The 20,851-nt window shown below is 44.9% G+C and overlaps 1 protein-coding gene and 1 pseudogene across 3 annotated transcripts in view; one reads left to right on the top strand and one right to left on the bottom strand.

The window, feature by feature from the left end:
• LOC144492104 (serine/threonine-protein phosphatase 2A 55 kDa regulatory subunit B gamma isoform) overlaps window positions 1-20,851 on the bottom strand; it is a 348,625-nt gene that overhangs the window by 255,845 nt on the left and 71,929 nt on the right. The gene's annotated exons all lie outside the window — the stretch shown is intronic.
• On the top strand, window positions 20,627-20,745 carry LOC144501484 (5S ribosomal RNA; annotated as a pseudogene).

Raw genomic sequence — 20,851 nt, forward strand, 5'->3', positions numbered from 1 at the left:
AACCGGCCTATAATTACCAGGGTCATTTCTATTCCCTTTCTTAAACAGAGGAACAACATTCGCCACTCTCCAGTCCTCTGGCACCACCCCCGTGGACAGTGAGGACCCAAAGATCAAAGCCAAAGGCTCTGCAATCTCATCCCTTGCCTCCCAAAGAATCCTAGGATATATTTCATCAGGCCCAGGGGACTTATCGACTTTCAGTTTATTCAAAAATGCTAGTACATCTTCCCTCCGAATATCTACTTCCTCCAGCCTATCAGCCTGTGACACCCTCTCTTCCTCAAAAACATGGCCCCTCTCCTTGGTGAACACCTCTCCTATCTCTTCTGACTCCATGCACAAATTCCCACTGCCGTCCTTGACCGGCCCCAACCTCACCCTGGTCATTCTTTTATTCCTCACATAAGAGTAAAAAGCCTTGGGGTTTTCCTTGATCCGACCCGCCTAGCTCTCCTAAGCCCCTTTTTCAGCTCATTTCTTGCTAACTTGTAACCCTCTATCGAGCCAACTGAACCTTGTTTTCTCAACCTAACATACACTTCCTTCTTCCTCTTGACAAGACATTCCACCTCTTTTGTGAACCATGGTTCCCTCACTCAGCCATTTCCTCTCTGCCTGGCAGGGACATACCTATCAAGGACACGCAGTATTTGTTCCTTGAAAAAGTTCCACTTATCATTAGTGCCTTTGCCTGACAATGTTTGTTCTGGTACTTAAAAAAAACATGCCATATTCTTATTTTGCAGTGAGCACTTCTTACTCTCAACTAATTATTGCAAAAGCAAATTATTATACTTATGTACTTCAAAAGAACTTATTTGAGAATGCTGAAAAGATGGGCATCGTGTATTTTTCAGATGTCATTTATGATGCGTTTAAAAAATATTCCCAAAATAATGAAATATTGTGTTCTGTTCTCTATTCTAAGAAACATAGCTTAAATTGCTTGGTCGTATTCCAGTGTTTCTGACCTACTTTATGCATCCATCTGTCTCTACATGCATGACTAAGTTCTATTTCAATTTTTCACTGCAATGGATACGGTTTGCATTCATCAGCATTCCACGACATGTACCAAAAAAAACATTAATTTCTCAGGTGACTCGGAAACACTTAGCCCATACTTTAAAAAGTGATATACTGCAGATGTGGTAAATCTAGGAAGTAAATGCAAGCTGGTCAGGAAACATCTGTGGCGAGAGGAAGGCAAGTTTATTAATGATTTAGGTGAACGACCTTTTGTCGCAATGGGAAAAGGTTACTGATGAACAGTTTATGAAAAGAGGAACTTAGGGTGGATAACGATTATGCAATTAGGTGCTGGTTAAGAGATGATTAAATGGGGAAATCAAAGATGGCGCTGGTGTGAGGGGGAAGCATGATCCACAGGTGGCAAGATCCTTCTTGAAATCCGGCTGCTTGTTGAGGTCTGGAGAGAGATTAATGTACATCAAGCAATACCTGGAGGGTATTTGCAAAGAGAGAACTTCGAAAGTCTAGCTGGAAAGGGTTATTTTTAGATTCCTCCCTGCCGGTTGGAATTTACTGTGTGTTCAGTGGGGGAGGGTTGTGGATTTCAGCTCAGTCTGCAAACTCCCTGTTCTTTTTTTACCCAAGGGTGAATTAAAGTGGGAAGCAGGAGCCACTGAGGTCCTGCTGCAAATTGCAAGCTGCTATTTCTACTTTTGGATTGGTTTTTTGCAGCTAGAGCTCTATAAGAAGCATGTTGGGATCTGCAGTTCAGCCTGGAACCATCTTGTAGTTTTTTCACTCAGTCAAGTGTGAATTGGTTTAGGGTGGACGGCAGCCCAGGGAAGAACTCCTGTGTCATAAAAATTGCAACTGTCAGATCAACCTAGGGACACTGTGCTGTTTCTTTTTTCACCCAACCAAGGGAGAATTAAAGTGAGGGAGAAGAGTTGCAACTTGCAGCTCGGTGGGAACCCTTTGCTGCCTTCATTCACCCAGTTAAGGGGAAAATAAGGTGACAAGCAATCCATGTAAGAACTCTGGGAGATCGAACAGCAAGACAGCTTGATATGTGGACCAAGAAATAGCCTCCAGGCTGGAGGAAAATGGGTAAGCCCACAGGTGCTGGCACTGGCAAAATGGCAGGAGGCAATCCAAAATTGAAGAGTGAGACCACAGGGGCAGAGGGGGGTCCCCACCACGCTCTCCTGGAGGGATCCCTGAACAGAGCATGCTGAGCGAAAGGATGGGGGAAGCTATTTTGGAAGCCATGCAAAGATCGGACAGTAAGTTGGACTGGTGGGCCAAGATAGATGAGCTGAGAGAGGAGCTCAGATCATCTGTTAAATCTCTCCAAGGTGTCACCGCCACCCACGAGAACTGCTTGAAGGAGCTGGAGGACTCGGAGGCATTTAGTGGAAACACTATCTCTGAGCTGAAGAGCCAAGTTACTCATTTGACATCGGAGGTTAAGTCCCCAACGGCGAAATGTGATGAGATGGAAGGACACCAAAGACGAAGTAACATCCGTCTGATAGGCCTTCCGGAGGGAAGTGAGGGCCCAAATATCACACGCTTTGTCACCCGGCTATTGAAGAATGTGCTGGAACTTGAGGATGAACTGTTTCTGGGTTGTGCACAGAGTGTTGCGGACAAAGCCTGGACTGGGAGAAGCTCCTTGGTCCATTATTGCACAAGACAGAATCCTGCCGCAAGCAGCACAGGCTACCACTGAGGTACCAGGAAAATAAGCTGTTGATATTTCCAGATTTTACCCCGGCGGTGGCAAGGAGAAGGGCGGCCTTCACGGATGTCAAACGACTTCTGCGTGACTGTCCTGGGATCAGGTTTGGGCTTCACTTTCCAGCCTGCTTGAGGAATACTCTCAACAATGGAACCGAGCACAAGTTCACAGATCCAGTGGCGGCGATTAAATTTGTGGAGCAGACTTTTGAATCGGGTCACTGCGCTGTGGATGTAAACTGATAATTGTTTTTTTAAAAAAAATAAACCTGCATGCTATACCCAGATCGAATTGTCGGCCAGGAAAGGGTAATGGATTTTGCAACTGTTAGGCTAAATGTTTGGTATTTCTACGGCCCTTTTCAGGTTATAGCACCTGTGACTGCGATGGGAATGGAGGTGGAGATCGTGTCCTATATGGAGTGCTGTGAAGGCGCCGCAATAAGGAGGTGTTGGAGGCATAGGTGCTCTGTTGGGGAGGGCGCATGCAGGAGGAAGGGGGGGGGAACACTGTGTTTGCGAGTGCTTTTGTTGCTTTGCTATATCTTTTTTTCTCTGTGGGTGTGGTTTGGTCTCTTTCAAGCCCACCCTCTCTTTCTCATGGTTGGTTCCCCACAGCCGGTGGGAAGGGTTGGGGGGGTGGGGCGCGAGACCTTGGGGTATGGCGTCTGCCGATGTCAATGTCAGTGATTGGGAGGAGACTCCCCAGTGAGGGGGGGGGATACCAGACTACTGTTAGGAATATGGGATGATGGCTAGGAGGCCCTTACGCTCTGACCTCGGAGCGATCAAGTTCACTAGCTGGAATGTCAGGGGATTAAATCATCCGACTAAGCGCGGTGAGATATTTAAACATCTTCAACAACTGGGTACCCAAATTGCATTCCTCCAAGAAACCCACCTCAGGCTCCGTAGAATGTGGGGGGGGCAGCAATCCTCATCCACAAGTCCTTAACCCTTGGTAGTAGCCAATGTCATTTCTGACTCAAATGGCCGATACGTCATTGTCATGGGTAAATTATATGGGACGCCCCTGGTGTTAGCCAACGTGTTTGCCCCAAACTGGGACTGTGAAAACTTTTTCCAGTCATTTTTCGTGCTACTTCCAGATTTGAATTCACATTGGTTGATACTGGGCGGAGATTTCAACTTTTGGTTGAATCCTGCCCTGGACCGCTCCTCCCCCAGGACTGCTGTATCTCCCAAGTCGGCAGACATTATTAAATCATTTCTCATGGAATACGCGGTGCCAGTCCCATGGAGGTTTCTTAACCCCACTAGTAGAGAATATTCTTTTTTTTTCACCTGTCCACTGAACGTTTTCACGTATAGATTACTTTTTGGTAGATAATAAGTTGTTTCTGGCTGTGTGCTCATGCTCCTATGAAACCACTGTAATCTCAGATCATGCTCCCTTGACAATGGACTTGGTAGTGGAGAGGAGGGTGGACCCCCGCACACCTTGGCGATTTAATACTTGTCTGCTCTCTGATGATGAATTTGTTAGATTTCTGTTAACCCAGATTGATGATTTCTTCGAGTTTAATGATGCTCTGGGAGTCTCAGCAGCTACCTTATGGGAGACATTGAAGGCTTATTTAAGGAGCCAGATCATATCTTATTCAGCCCACGAGGCGAAGCAGAGAGGTAGGAGGTTATCGGAATTGCTGGGCGTATCGCCCAAGTTGATGCCGCGTATGCTGTGGGCCTGTCCCCAGAGGTATAGAAGGAACATTTACGACTACAGGTGGAGTTTGAGACCTTATCCTCACGTCAAGCGGAAGAGATGCTGTTCTAAGTATACACACTATGAGCATGGGGACAAGGCAAGCAAGTTACTAGCTCATCAGCTGTGCCAATTCTCCGCCAAAAGTCTAATACCACAAATGCAGACTCCGAATGGGGTCTCTACTGATCCACAGCAAACCGTTTAGGGACTTTTACTCAATCCTCTATAGCTCGGAGTCTATTCGCCAATGAGGCGGACTTTCAGGAGTTCTTTGGGGCACTGAATCTCCCCGTGGTGGACAGGGGAGAGGCCGCGGCACTGGACAAACCAATCAACATTGAAGAAATTGTTGGGGCGGCCAGAACTATGCCGAGTGGGGAATGTCCGGGATCAGATCAGTACCCCATTGAATTCTACAGAACATTTATGGATAGGTTGGCTCCCCTGCTACTGCACATGATCAATGAACCATGAGAACTTCTCTCTCCCGCAGACTTTGAGGCAAGCGACAATTTTGCTCATCCTTAAAAAGAATAAGGATCCGCAAATCTGCAACTCCTATAGACCGATCTCATTGCTGAATGTGGATCTCAAACTGATCTCTAAGATTCTGGCCATTCGCTTGGAGGACATTCTGCCCCCCATCATCTCACCTGACCAGACTGGGTTCATTAAAAATAGACATATGTGCTCGAATATTCGGCAGCTGTTTAACATTATGTATGCGCCTGCCACCTCCAAGTTACCAGAGATATTAATCTCGCTGGACGCTGAAAAAGCATCTGATCGGGTAGAATGGGATTATTTATTTTATGCTCTCGGGAGGTTCGGGTTCGGCCCAAAGCTCATCTCCTGGATCAAAATACTGTACTCCACCCCTCTAGCCTCAGTCTGGACAAACAATATGCATGCAGCATTTTTCCCTTTGTCCCGGAGCACTAGGCAAGGGTGCCCCCTCTTCCTCCCTGTTATTTGTCATTGCTATTGAACCTCTTGTTCGCAACAGCAAGCGAGTGGTGGGAATTGGTCGGGAGGGAATCGAGCAGAGAGTATTGCTGTAGGCAGACGACCTATTATTGTATGTCGGCGACCCGTCCAACTCGATTCCCGAAGTCTTATCCATACTGGAGAGGTTTGGTCGTATTTCGGGGTACAAGCTTAACTTGAATAAGAATGAGCTTCTTCCTTTGAATGCAGCGGCTCATAGCCTCCCACTCCAAACCCTGCCTTTCAAGATTGTCACTACGCAGTTTACTTACTTGGGAGTGCAAGTGACTCGCAAATTTAGTGGGCTCTTTGGAGTTGACTTTGCTGCACTCATGGGGCGGACGGAACAGGACCTCAAGCGTTGGTCCATCCTCCTGTAATCGTTAGCGGGCCATATCAATGTGGTGAAGATGAACATACTACCGAAGTTTTTATATCTCTTTGAGTGCAACCCGGTGTTCATCCCCAAATTCTTTTTTCACAGACATGATCGGCTCATTTCAAGCTTTGTCTGGAATAGGAAAAACCCAAGAATGCGGAGGACAGTCTTGCAAAGCCCTAAACAGAAAGGGGGTATGGGATTGCCCAATTTTTTTTATTATTGGGCAGCCAATATGAGAGCGGTAGTGAGTTGCAGAGAGAAAGGCAACAGGAGGTTCCTTGTTGGCTGCAGTTAGAATCCTCGTCCTGTGCTCAGTCTTTCTTGGCTGCCTTGATATGTTCCCCAGCAAATTTTCCCTCCTCCCAGTATACTAGGCATGCACTCGTCAAGTCAACTCTTAGAACTTTGGGTTTCAGGCCTGGTTGCTGGCCTCCCCAGTATCGGCTAATCATTTTTTTCCTCCGTCTGTTTTGGATGGTGCCTTCAACATATGGGTCAAGCACGGGATCAGAACATTCCGGGACTTGTATGCGGACGGCGTGGTTGCGTCATTCCGGCAGGTGGTGGATAAGTTTGTTTTACCTGCTACGCACTTTTTCAGACATTTGCGACTCTCTCACCTCGTGCCTCCATTGACATCTTCTTGGTGCCTTCTATTACTATGCGTGGTATAATTTCTGTTCTTCATTCTCAAATTCTGTCCCAACAAAAACCTCTCTATCAGTGGTTAAATCTCTATGGGAATGAGATCTGGGGGAGGAGTTCTCGGAGGAGGATTGGGACATGGTGCTGCATCGAGTACACCCCTCCTCAACATGTGCCAAGCTGGGTCTGATACAATGTAAACTCCTTCACAGAGCATATCTAACTGGGGTTAGACTCTCTAGAATGTACCCAGGCACAAGCTCCATTTGTCAACGGTGCCGGCAAGCTCCCGCCACCCTCTTACATATGTCCTGGGCTTGCCCATCGCTGTATAACTACTGGACATCAATATTTGAGATGATTGCGGCAATGCTAGATCGGGACATAAGTGCATCCCCCCCAGGCTGCCCTGTTTGGGGTCGTGCCTTTAAATCCGTCGCTGCCAAAATTGTAAGCTGATTTTGTAGCTTTCACTACACTCCTGGCAAGACGACTAATCCTGTTAGGTGGAAATCAGGTGCACCCCCGAAGCACTCACAGTGGGTGAAGGAGGTGGTAGATACCATTAAGTTGGAGAAGATGAGGTGCTCGCTACATAGGTCCACTGCTAGGTTCTGTAAGACCTGGCAACCATTTATAGTGCATGTTGGGACGCTGCAGTTGGAGCTGGGTGAGTAGATACCCTCTGACCCCAGTACCCCGAGTTCGCCCACAGAATGCCCCTCCCCCGATTGGTGGACGCACCCTAGCCCTTTACCCGAGTACACCCGCCTACCCTGCCGAGGTGTGGGGACCAATACGAGAACTTTTCTCTCTCACTCTCTTTCTTCTCTCTCCATCGCTGTCTCTCTTTCTTTTCTCTGCTCACTAGTTTATAGCCTGGGCTGCATGGGCGCTCAGTTGGCTCTCCAGCGGCGTTCCTCTGCCTTTTTGTTTTGATATTATTACCGGCATTACCAATGCAATTAGACGCGACTTGGGCGGGGTGGGTGCCGGGGGTACAAGGGGCTTGTCCCCTGGCCACAGGGAGCCCTGTGCCCAGTCGCATTGGAATGTACACATGAGCACTGCGTGGATCTGTAACTGTGTTTGTTTGCTATGTAAAATATCAGAAAATTTTCAATAAACATCTTTTTTTTGCTATGATTAAATAACAGAAGCAATGATTGTGCAAGGCCAAAGAAAGTGTGACCTTTAAGTAAAAGCAGACAACGCAGGTACAGAAAAATGAGCTAATTAGAGTGAATATGCTTGGATCTGTAAAGGATGGATCATGTCTAAATGAACCAAAATTTTTTTGCGGAACTAACTGAAGTAGCAGACAGTGGAATGTCTATGCATGAGATTTACTGGGACTTCCAGAATCTGTGCAGATGGATTTCAATGCTAATATCCTTTTTATACCAATAAAGGATACATCCCAATGTTATTTAAACAAGGAAATGCTAGGAGTGGACTTCCAAAGAGATAGATCACTAAAACATAGCAGTCAGGTAAAATCATATCAAAAGGCGAAGAAGTCAAAACTCCAGTCTACCGCTGCCTTGAATGTATTCAACAGTGGAGCATCCACAAACCTTGTAGATAGAGAGTCACAAAGATTCACAACTTTGAGTGAAGTAATTTCTCTTTATCTCAGTCCTAAATGATCAAACCCTTTCTCAATACTGTGCCCCCTTGTTCTAGATTCCTCAGCCAGGGGAAACAACATTTTAGTATTTACCCTGGCAAGCACCTTCATAATCTCAAAATGATCACCCCTCATTCTTCTAAACTCCAGAGAATATAAGCCAACTGTACTCAGCCTCTCATCAGAGGACACACCTCTCATCCCAAAGATCACTTTAGTGAACCTTTGCTGTACTGCCTCCAATGCAAGTATATCCTTTCTTAAATATGGAGACCAAAACTGCACACAATATTCCAGGTGTGGTCTCACCAAAGCCCAGTACTATTGTAGCAAGCCTTCCTTATTCTTGTACTCCAATCCTCTTACAATAAAAGGCCAAGGTGCGATCTATTTTCTGAATTGCTTGTTGTTCGTGCATGCAAACGTGTGTTATTCATATAAGGAACACAAAGTCTCCCTGAACATCAACATTTACAAATTTTACAAGCTTTAAAAAATATTTGCCTTTCTATTCCCATGACCAAAGTGAATAACGTCACACTTGCCCATATTACACTCCATTGGCTACCTTGTTGCCCATTCACTTTGTTGTGATATCACATGATGGGAATGTGAAACGAAACAAGTAACTCGAATGGAAAGTAGCATGTGACCAGCACGTGTGGGTGTAGGAATTGCAGCTGTCCCAATGTGTAATGGTTGCTGAATCCATAAAGTAGATCTTCTATTGGACACCCTGTGTATCTTCAGATAAACGAAACCTAGTTTACCAGTCCTGAGACACACTGGTGACTTTGAGTGAAGCAGACATAGAAACACAACATGGTGGCAGAGATGAGAGTTTAAATACCGCTGGTGGAGCCACAGACAAGAGCTGGTGCAGTACCGTGGCACAGTGGTTAGGGCAACACCATGGCACAGAAGTTGGCACTGCTGCCTCATATCACCAGAGACATGGGTTTGATTCCCGGCTTGGGTCACTGTTTGTGCAAAGGTTGCATGTTCTCCCCTGGTCTACGTGGGTTTCCCCCGGGTGCTCCAGTTTCCTCCCACAGTCCAAAAAATGTATGGGTGAGGTGGATTGGCCATGCTAAATTGCCCTTTAATGTGAGGGGGACTAGCTAGGGCAAATGCATGGGGTTATGGGGGTAGGCCTGGGTGGGATTGTGGTTGGTGCAGACTCGATGGGCCGAATTGCCTCTTTCTGCACTTTAGGATTCTGTGATTCAATACATAGGCTGTATAGAACATTACAGCGCAGTACAGGCCCTTCGGCCCTCGATGTTGCGCCATGTGCATTGAAATCCTGGGAGGCAGAGTTCCTCTGCACACAATGCTTTGCAGAGCAGCAAGTATCTGACCTGTGGAAAAACCAGGTCAGTGGTGAATGAAAGTAACAAGCCGGTTCAGTGCCGTCACTTTTGAATTAGGCAGTAAAGGTCTCAGGGCCATTGCGCTGTCCTTGGGTATCATTCCCGTGCAAAAGAGAAGAGCGTGCGAAATGCAAAAAACCTGAGCTACAATCAAAAAACAAGGGAGGAAAATAAAATATAAAACACAGCAGGTGCTTTGATGAATCTTTCTATGCAGTAGAGAGATTATAAATTCCCAACATATCGGGAGTATCTGTAAAGGACAAAGGTTAGGAAGGTGGCCACCAAATTCTTGGGCATAAACTGGAAGGTCCTATCTAAATTTAAGCTTTTCAAATTAAGGATAGAATTTTGCTTTTTGGATTTATCTGTCACAGAACCAGATAAACAAGTGGCGAAAATGAGGGGAGCTTGTGGAACAAGGGGTTACATAGAGTCAACACTTTGGGTCTCTCGGAGGAGGTTCAGAAAGACCCTGTTGAATTATGGAACATGTTGAAGGACCATCTTTATGACCATGTGAACATCAGAATTCACTATTAGGAGCCAATGGCTTCCAGACAACAGCCACAAGAATCAATTGATCAATTTGTCAGTAGGTGCTGTGATAAGGGCAGGACTGAGAGTTTTCAGAAGTCGAACTGTCTGAACGGATAACGGAGTGGATTATTAGTTGAAGTTTATTTATTCTTGTCACAAGTAGGCTTACATTAACACGGTAATGAAGTTACTGTTAAAATCCCCGAGTCGCCACACTCCGGCTCCTATTCGGGTACACTGAGGTAGGATTTAGCATGGCCAATGTACCTAACCTGCACATCTTTCGGACTGTGGGAGGAAACCCACGCAGACACGGGGAGAATGTGCAGACTCCACACAGACAGTGGGTTATAGCTTCAACGTCAATCAGACCTTTCCAAAAACACATGTTGGAGAAAAAGGAAGGTCACAATGTTGACAAACTGCAAAAAGATGACAGAAATTATGAATGATGTGGAGATGCCGGCGTTGGACAGGGGTGGGCACAGTAAGAACTCTCAACACCAGATTAAAGTCCAACAGGTTTATTTGGAATCATGAGCTTTTGGACCACCTGATGAAGGAGCAGTGCTCCAAAGGCTCGTGATTCCAAATAAGCCTGTTGGACTTTAACCTGGTGTTGTGAGACTTCTTGCCGAAAATATGAAGCCATCGTGGCTGGACAACGACACCTGCAAGTATTCGATGCAGCCACCGGTATTGGAATGGCAACCAGGATGTAGAAAGCAAGCAAGCAAGCCATGTGGAAAGTGCAGTCTGCTGCAAGTTGTCTTCCGCTCCAAGAGCTTTGCAAGATATGCGGTGCAAAAGGATATTGGGCTCACCTCAGTGGGAAATCTGGTTGCGAAGGTGCAACCAGAGGTTACAATAAAATACAAACAAGAAGTACGAGCAGCAGGGAGCAACAGGAAGTGCACCAGAGGCCCGCATTAGCGCAATCACAGACACCAGGTTAGCAGCTAAACAGACCGGGGTGAGGATTCAGAGTAGAAAAATCTCCGACTGGAAAGTATCAACCCTTCCACACGGTGAACATTACACAATGTGTGGAAGAAGTGAAGAGGCTTCAAGATGATTCAGACAAGTTGAGCGTGTGAGCAAATACATGGTAGATGTAGCAAAATGAGGATAAATGTGAAGATATCCATTTTGGATGGAGAAACGGAATGGCAGAGAATGATTTCAATGGTGATAGTTAGAGAAATGTTGACGTACAAATGGACCTGGGTGTCAGGTTAATTGGTCTGTAGTTTTCAGATTCCCCTCTCCCTCCTATAAAGGAGAGGACAGTTTGCTGCAGCTATACAAAAACTCTAGTCTGACACATCAGCAGCATTGTGTTCAGTTCTACCTGCCACACCTGAGGCACAAACCACCACATCTGCCATATTATAATATGGGATCCTCAACTCGGGCAACTGCCTGCACCTACCCCATTCTTAGTAGTGCTGTGCATCCATCCTACATTTCCGGCACCTACTTTCCAAGAGAAAATGGGAGCTCAGGTCTGAAGCTACTAAAACCAATGTTAAGCTCAGAGGGCTGCAAAAAGCTCCGGGGGACATGGGTTCGATTCCCGGCTTGGGTCACTGTCTGTGTGGCAGTTTGCTTGTTCTCTCCGTGTCTGCGTGGGTTTCCTCCGGGTGCTCTGGTTTCCTCCCCCAATCCAAAGATGTGCGGGTTAGGTGCATTGGCCATGCTAAATTGCCCCTTTGTGTCCCAAGATGTGTAGGTTAGAGGGATTAGCGGGGTAACGGGGATAGGGCTAGGTGGGATTGTTGTCGCTGCAGACTCAATGGGTCGAATGGCCTCCTTCTGCACCATAGATGTCTGTGATTCTTTGTGAAGTGTCCAGTAACCTGAACAATGTAGGATTAGCATTCAAATGATTGAGCTGTATCAGAGTCAATCTGGTATTTAAATTTTCAACGGTCGGAAAGTATGTTGACGATTAAAAGGGTAAAATGGTGAATGCAATCACCAATGAGGGGTTTTGGTTCAGGCAAACACTTCTTACTTTCCCATGAATTATGTACATTCAAGTTGACTTTTCCTCACCTGCGAAGCTACACGATGTTTCAGGCTGGTTCCAATTTAAAGGGATGTAAAGATAAGTCAATCAGAAATCTAAATACACATTGAAGCAAGTGTACTGAGCCAACCTGTCACACAAACCCAAATATTACAATTTAATAGTTTACGCCCTTTTTCCAATGCCAGTTAAAGCCAAAGAGAGAATGTACATTTTGAGTAAGAAACTTCCGAATGCGGCATCATGAAATTCTGCTTTGGTGATCATGGGAATTGGTACAAATTAAATTCTAAGCTTCCTTTTTTAAAAATTCACCAACTCTTCACTATTGGAAGTCAAATTTACCATTTTTTTTACATAACCAATTGACAATGAATAGTCGCTTGCTGAAAAATGGTCATATTGCTGAAAAATGAGTCAAGCTGTCCAAGCTTTTCATCTCGCATTCATTTGAAATTTGGTATTGATGCATCTGTCCTGATGAGTGCAAGATGGTAAGCTTCAACAGCATCTCTTTTTTGAGCAGTTCTCAAATTGCATAAATCTCCATCATGCACTAAAAGTCATACAGAGCTTCTTGTCTATGACAAGGGTCCAGATTTTGCTATCACTGTTATTACTTAGCTGAAACTGGCAGAAACCTTGGGAGTCCACACATGTGCAGAATAACACAGAAATCCGGAATCAGATTTAAAACTCCTTCAGAGGGTGCACTGTTGAGATAACACCACTCCCCTTCTTTCACGAGAGCAATCCTTAACAATTAATTGATGAAATCCTCCACATCTACATTTTAGTCTCACAGTAAGTGCCCTTAACAAGTTACACCTGGCTGATTGAGGTGTAAATAGATTTTTAAACAGTGGACTAACCTCATAATCACTGCCAACCACCATCAATAATTTTGAATATCCAGCTTCATATTTGCAAATTGCTCTCTTTGTCATTAGGTTGAAAGAAATGCCATTTTCAGAAAAGTTATAATATTTCAGCTTCTATCTTAATCCATAACCAATCATTTACTTCACTCTCTGAAAGTTTGAATTATAACGCTGAAGACATATTGGCTGGAACGCTACAACCTCGCCCGCCACGGAGTTGGAGCAGGTGAGGGTCTGACAACGGAAATCTCCGTTGACCTCAGACGGGAATTTCCGGTCTCACCCGAGCCAGCCTGTAAAATCCCGCCCACAGTGTTTTTAACTTCTGGTTTGCTGTCTGTGAAAATACTGCAAACTCATTGGCTGCTGGCAGCATTCCTCCTGCGTGCCAGGGGATCCCCTTGGCTTGAGGTCAGATTTAAACTGCTGTCGGAAAAGGAAAGCTCTGTGCCGCAGGGATCACTAGCTCTTTGTGGGCAGCTTTCTTCAAAAGTTCAGTAGCAAGCACTGCCATCACCTTGGACAGAAAAATCCAACCCAAGGTTTTATTGAATTCATAAGCCCAGATTTACATCTGGACCTCCGGAAAACACAACTTCCGCACTTTCATGGCTTGCAAAATGCACACGCGTGACTTTACAATTTCTTTTGTCTTTTCACACAGGAGTTGGGTTCACAATGCATTTTGAGAGATGCAATGGCAGGTAGATGTAAAGGTTAAAAGGCTTATTTTGGTTCTCCAGCACAGCAGCACCCAACAAACCCACAGACCTCAACTGCTCCCCCTGCTGCTCCAACTCACCCCACATGCCATTTCATACCATCTCACTTTTCATCACCCCACACCCCCTCAGATTCTCCTATACCACCCCCAACCTTTTATGACAACTCTATGCTCCCCATGTATCCTCTATAGCCACTTATCCAGTCTGCAGTATGTGCAGTTTGCAGAAATCATGCTATAGTAATGGGAATTATTTCAAAACTACTGGAAAAACATTAAACATCGAACAGTCAAAGAAAACTCTGAATTCAAGTTCATCGTCTTGACACTGGATCAAAAAATCCCAGAGAAAGTTGTAATCCTTTAAATGCCTATTAAGTTTGTAAGAAACCACAAAGCAATATTCCAGTATTACAGGTTTGTAGAAGTTTCAATGGTTCTTGCATCAATAAAAATATCTGCCGAGCTGAAGCTTTTGGATCCCAGCCAAGTATTCATAATGGAGCAGCTACCATAACAAAAGCTTCCAGCTCCACTGACAAAACAGATATTTATTTCCATTTAAAAGTAGAACACCTGTGAATCTAGAGGGGGAAGCAGGTGCAGATAATTTTTTTCTATGTCAGAAGCAGGATGTTTTTTTAAGCAGCTATATTTGCCAGTCCAATTAAATCAGAGCACAAAACCATAACAGCAGTGGTCATTTTTGTAAAAGATTTTTTAATGCATTATGGCACTTTCTCCATTGGAAAAGTACTGCAATGCATGCAAACAATTACACAATACTGGTCAATGTTAGTGCCAACTTAGCTTTGCAGGACAGGCCGCTATAATGAAACACTGCATTAAAAGCACATAGATTACAATCAGCACCTAATATTGACATCTTAAGGTGTCAAGATATTTTACACTTACTTTTTAAGAATGTTCTACCTCCTCAGCAGGTTTTTCATAGAAATCATTCATAGAAACCCTACAGTACAGAAAGAGGCCATTCGGCCCATCGAGTCTGCACCGACCACAATCCCACCCAGGCCCTACCCCCATATCCCTATACATTTACCCACTAATCCCTCTAACCTACGCATCTCAGGACACTAAGGGACAATTTTAGCATGGCCAATCAACCTAACCCGCACATCTTTGGACTGTGGGAGGAAACCGGAGCACCCGGAGGAAACCCACGCAGACACGAGGGGAATGTGCAAACTCCACACAGACAGTGACCCAGACCGGGAATCGAACCCAGGTCTCTGGAGCTGTGAAGCAGCAGTGCTAACCACTGTGCTACCGTGCCGCCCCTATTCAGTTGATGAATGAAGTTTCTTCATGAACTCTCAAACCTGACAAGCTATTAATCGGCTTCCAAAACCTTTCACCACTGCATGAAAATGGTGCAGAGGAAATCTGATACCCGTCCCCCATTTTAATTAAGGAACCCAATCTCAGCGGGGGTGGGTATGCATTTTGCAGACTAGGCATTCCTGACTGGTAAAATGGCCAGAGGAAATGGCGCGGGGTTGGGAACACAGCGGAAGAAAAATCAGATTTCCTTCAATTCGTGCAAGTGCCATTCATACACCAAAATGTGCCTCCCCATCCAACTGAGAATTTGGCCCCTGAAGTCATAGAATCCTTACAGTGCAGAAGGAGGCCATTCAGTCCATTGAGCCTGCACTGACAACCATCCCACCCAAACCCTATCCCTGCAACCCCACATATTTACCCTGCTAATCCCCCAACACTAAGGGGCAATTTACCATAAAAGAGTGTGAAAGCAAGTATGGTGTTAAGCAAATCTAATGCAATTCTACTCAAAAGAGTTCCCAATTCAAGAGATGCTTGTAGCAGATAAAGAACATGCTTATGTCTGTTCTCCATAGCTTATTTCTCCTCAGACAGGTCGCTAGCATGAGGCCAGAGGCTATACCTCGATGAAGACACTTCACTTTAAGCATGGCCGACCAGGAGTCTCTCCTGCTATATTGGAAAGATTTGCAGATTGACACTCAGCCAGTTTGGCAGTGTTATGAACATACCTTCTGTGGCCATCAAATCCTGGAGTGGAACTCGGGCCTGAAGCTTCTGGCTCAGAGGTACAGACTGTGCCACTGCACCATAAGACCTGCCATAATCAGAAGGCAAACACAAAGATGTACTGTTTTCATGTTTAGTTCTAACGCAGGTTAAATTTAAACATTTAGCAGTTTCAAACCCCCCTTCCCTCATCAAAAACAAATGTACGACTGAGGGCAAATGCAATTCAAACCCTATTCAAGAATGCTTCACAGCTTTTGTTGTAAACTATATGCGAGAGATTTCCAAACCAAAAGATTTTTTCCATTTTGAATTTGTCGTGTATGAGTAATTTTAAGTCTCAGTTCTGCCCCTGGATTTTACAGTCAGCCAGTGCTTGAACTTCATGCAGGCTGCGTATATTAAGTCTTACAACCATTTTGTACACATTCAGGTTTTATTTTCTAGCTTCTTGCTTGATGTTTTCTCAGTATTACAGGAATCCGTTGCAAATTTCAATGCATCTTGCAGTGAGAAAACGATTGTTTCATCCAGAAAATTCAAGCGGAGGAGATCCAAATACATTGTAGCGAGATCCTTGAATGTCTCAGATGCTGATGTGATAGCAAAACCACAGCCTGTGTGGCCGGGTCTACCTGTCCACATGCATGCTCTGTAAAGGTCCCTCCTTACATGGAGCCATAATAATGGAGCAAACAAACATACTAAAATGACAGGCAAGAGACACACAATCTGACCCGTCAAAACTGTTCCACGGGTCTCAGGTGCATGAAGAGGTAAGACAACTCCCACCAAGCACAGCCACGTAATCTTTTGAGAGAGGGGAAACAAAGAAGGTTAAAAGGTAAAGGCCATCTGAGGAAACAAAATCTGGAAAATCGCTCTCCATCATCTTCGGGTGATTGAAGGAGACGCAGGAGATCTCAAGACTGTGTGTCCACTCACTCTCCCTTGCCTGGTCAGTATCCCTTTTCAGTTCCTCATTTAGTTTTCTCTGCATTCTCCAATGATTTATTAAGCACAGGAATAAGTCGAGGAGTTAAGAATGATCAGGACTGGAGTGTCTTGCTGTACAAGGCTGGAATGTGGAGTTGGGAAAGGTGGACGTCCAAGACTCAAAGGTTGTTAAACATGTTTGTGGAGGAGAATGGTGCCTGTCATTGCAGAGAACACAAGAACAATGAAGAAGTTCTCAGGATGATGGAGGAAGAAGGATCGTTCATGAATATCATCAAGAAAAGGCAACAAGGTCGGATTTGCCACAGTCACAAGAACATAAGAAATAGGAGCAGGAGTAGGCCATTTAGCCCCTCGAGCCTGCCCCGCCATTCAATAAGATCATGGCTGATCTGAAGTGGATCAGTTCCACTTACCCGCCTGATCCCCATAATCCCTAATTCCCTTACCGATCAGGAATCCTTCTATCCGTGATTTAAACATATTCAATGAGGTAGCCTCCACCACTTCAGTGGGCAGAGAATTCCAGAGATTCACCACCCTCAGAGAAGAAGTTCCTCCTCAACTCTGTCCTAAACTGACCCCCCTTTATTTTGAGGCTGTGCCCTCTAGTTCTAGTTTCCTTTCTAAGTGGAAAGAATCTCTCCAGCTCTACCCTATCCAGCCCCTTCATTATCTTATAGGTCTCTATAAGATCCCCCCTCAGCCTTCTAAATTCCAACGAGTACAAACCCAATCTGCTCACTCTCTCCTTATAATCAACACCCCTCATCTCTGGTATCAACCTGGTGAACCTTCTCTGCACTCCCTCCAAGGCCAATATATCCTTCCGCAAATAAGGGGACCAATACTGCACACAGTATTCCAGCTGCAGCCTCACCAATGCCCTGTACCGATGCAGCAAGACATCTCTGCTTTTATATTCTATCCCCCTTGCGATATAGGCCAACATCCCATTTGCCTTCTTGATCACCTGTTGCACCTACAGACTGGGTTTTTGCGTCTCATGCACAAGGACCCCCAGGTCCCTTTGCACAGGAGCATGTTGTAATTCTTTTCCATTTAGATAATAATCCAATTTGCTATTATTTCCTCCAAAGTGAATAACCTCGCATTTGTCAACGTTATACTCCATCTGCCAGATCCTCGCCCACTCACTCAGCCTGTCCAAATCTCTCTACAGACCTTCTACGCCCTCCACACGATTCACTTTTCCACTTATCTTTGTGTCGTCTGCAAACTTTGTTACCCTACACTCAGTCCCCCCCCTCCAGATCGTCTATATAAATGGTAAATAGTTGAGGCCCCAGTACCGATCCCTGCGGCACGCCACTAGTTACCATCTGCCAACCAGAAAAGCACCCATTTATTCTGACTCTCTGCTTTCTGTCGGATAGCCAATCCCCAATCCACGCTAAGACCCTACCCCCAACTCCGTGTGACCCAATCATCTTCAGCAACCTTTTGTGAGGCACCTTATCAAAGGCCTTTTGGAAATCCAAAAACACCGCATCCACCGGTTCCCCTCCGTCAACGGCACTAGTCACACCTTCATAAAAATCCAACAAGTTCGTCAAGCACGACTTTCCCCTCATGAATCCATGCTGCGTCTGCTTAATCGAACCATTCTTATCCAGATGGCCTGCTATTTCTTCTTTAATGATGGATTCCAGCATTTTCCCAACTACAGACATTAAGCTAACCGGCCTGTAGTTACCCGCCTTTTGTCTATTTCCTTTTTTAAACAGCGGCGTAACATTAGCCGTTTTCCAATCCGCTGGCACTACCCCAGAATCCAACGAATAGCATCCGCTATTACCTCTGATATTTCTTTCAGCACCCTGGGATGCATTCCATCCGGGCCCAGGGACTTGTCCACCTTCAGTCCCGTTAGTCTACCAAGCATTGCCTCCCTGGTAACATTAATTGTATTGAATACCTCTCCTCCTACCAAGTCTAAGGATAAGAACTTGCTGAATGAGATTAGAGGGAAGTAGGCCCAAGAGGGAGAAAGACAATGATAGTAAGACAATTTAAAATTAAAAATACAAGACTAAGGAGGAAAGTGCAAGACTGAGACATGGAGAATTGCACAGAGGGCCTGCCCTTAGGCAGGCCACTACCTTTCACGTACCTTAATATAAAATGCTTTTCCTGCCCCAGCCAGGAAGTGGCTCAGCTGTTTTGTTAATTGTACAAGTCAACAACTTATTCCATAGGTGTATCTACCTCTGGGAAAAGAGTCACCGTCATTCTAATGTAGTCACACACACACCTCCAACACTGTGCTATCAGATTGAATTATCTGTCAATGTCATACGTTCTAGCCCTTTAACTGTTATTTACCTCAAATCAAATCAACAAGACGCCTACTTATTCACCAAGGTGAATAGATCCAGCTTTTTAAGCCCGAGTGACCACGGGTGTTTCAGCTGGAATTCTTCCCAAAGGAATAGAAGCAAACCAACAACAGATACAATAATTCACTAGTGCTGCCTCGCAAGTACAAAATTGTATACTTTGCCTTCTATTCAATCTCTCTTCTAATGCAACCCAAATCCTCATTTGGTTTGCCAATGGCTTCTCCACATTGGTAATGAACCTCATGAGAATTAGGAACTGTTGACACAAAGATGATTTTTAATTCTCAAGTGATTTCAGTTCTGTTCCATGTGAGGCTTAGGTATATTTGATATCAGTGGCCCTGCCCAAACACCAGATTTCCACTATGTTCCAATACGTGCCAGGGTTTGCTAAATGTTTAAATTTAATCTGGTTAGAACTAAACATGAAAAAAAGTACATGTTTGTGTTTGCCTTCTGATTATGGCAGGTCTTGTGGTGCAGTGGCACAGTCTGTACCTCTAGGCCAGAAGCTTCAGGTCTGCGTTCCTCTCCAGGATTTGATGGCCACGGAAGGTACGTTCATAATACGGTCAAACTGGCTGAGACAGCAGAAATTTCAACTCCCCGTCATTGAACAAATACAGACTGGCTATGGTGAGGTTAGTGCCCTTCTATGAAAGATAGAATCATAGAAGCGCTGCAGTGCAAGAGGATGTCATTTGGCCCATCGAGTCTGCACTGGCTACAATCCCACCCAGACCCTATCCCCATAACCCCACATATTTATCCACTGACACTAGCGTCAATTTAGCATGGCCAATCAACGTAACCCGCACATTTTTGGACTGTGGGCGGAAACCGGAGCACCCGGCAGAAACCCACGCAGGCACGGGGAGAATGTGCAAACACCACACAGACAGTCAGCCGAGGCCAGAATCGAACCCAGGTCCCTGGCATCGTGAGGCAGCAGTGCTAACCACTGTGCCACCCGACACATTGCACTTTGTACACCATGATAATTTAACTTAAAATTGTTCATGATGAACTGGCTTTGAGGATTATGGTTTATATAGATTATAAGCTTGTGTTGTTATCCTTCATCCATAAGTGATTAAACCCAAGTTTTATTACATAACTAGAGAGATAGCTGTCTAAGACCCTGATGTTAAGTACTGAGCAATATAATAACTTGCAACTAAAACAGAATTTGAGAATTTCAGAACAGTTGTAGGAAATATAATAAATGGTATTTAAAACAGATGGATCTCTGAAAAGGCTTCGATGAGGGACGGTGTTAAGATTATGCCCATGCATAAAAGATGAATTGCTAATTAGCTAAAAGGATCATAAGCAAAGGGTGATTTTAAACAAGATCATTTCCCAATGGGGTATCTCCAGGTACAGTGCAAGGTCCACGACTGTTTATTAAAAAGGTCTGGTGCAGGTTATTGATATTCGTAGAAGATTGTGTGGTGGAGTTAGGGCCTTAGAAGGAAACAAAATACAAATGGAGTTGAATAAGATGAGACAATGGTCTCCTGGTAACTATGAAAGGACCTTTGACTAAGTGTGCAGTTATGACTGTAGGGGGTTGTGATGACTTCAGCCAGGCTAATGAGGTTGGGCTTGCTAGAGAATGAAAAGAGATACTTGATGAGCCATACTAGGCTAAAAACGCCCGATCTCGTCTGATCTCAGAAACTAAGCAGACTCAGGCCTGGTTAGTACTTGGATGGGAGACCGCTAGTGAATACCAGGTGCAGTAGGCTAGCTGTTTCTGTAATGTAGTGGTTATCATGTCTGCCCAACATGCGAAAGGTCCCCGGTTCGAAACATGCGTTAAACTTCTTCATTATTTCTGGAAAAACTCAGCA

This window comes from Mustelus asterias, chromosome 1 (genome assembly GCF_964213995.1).
Source record: "Mustelus asterias chromosome 1, sMusAst1.hap1.1, whole genome shotgun sequence".
Lineage (NCBI taxonomy): Eukaryota > Metazoa > Chordata > Chondrichthyes > Carcharhiniformes > Triakidae > Mustelus > Mustelus asterias.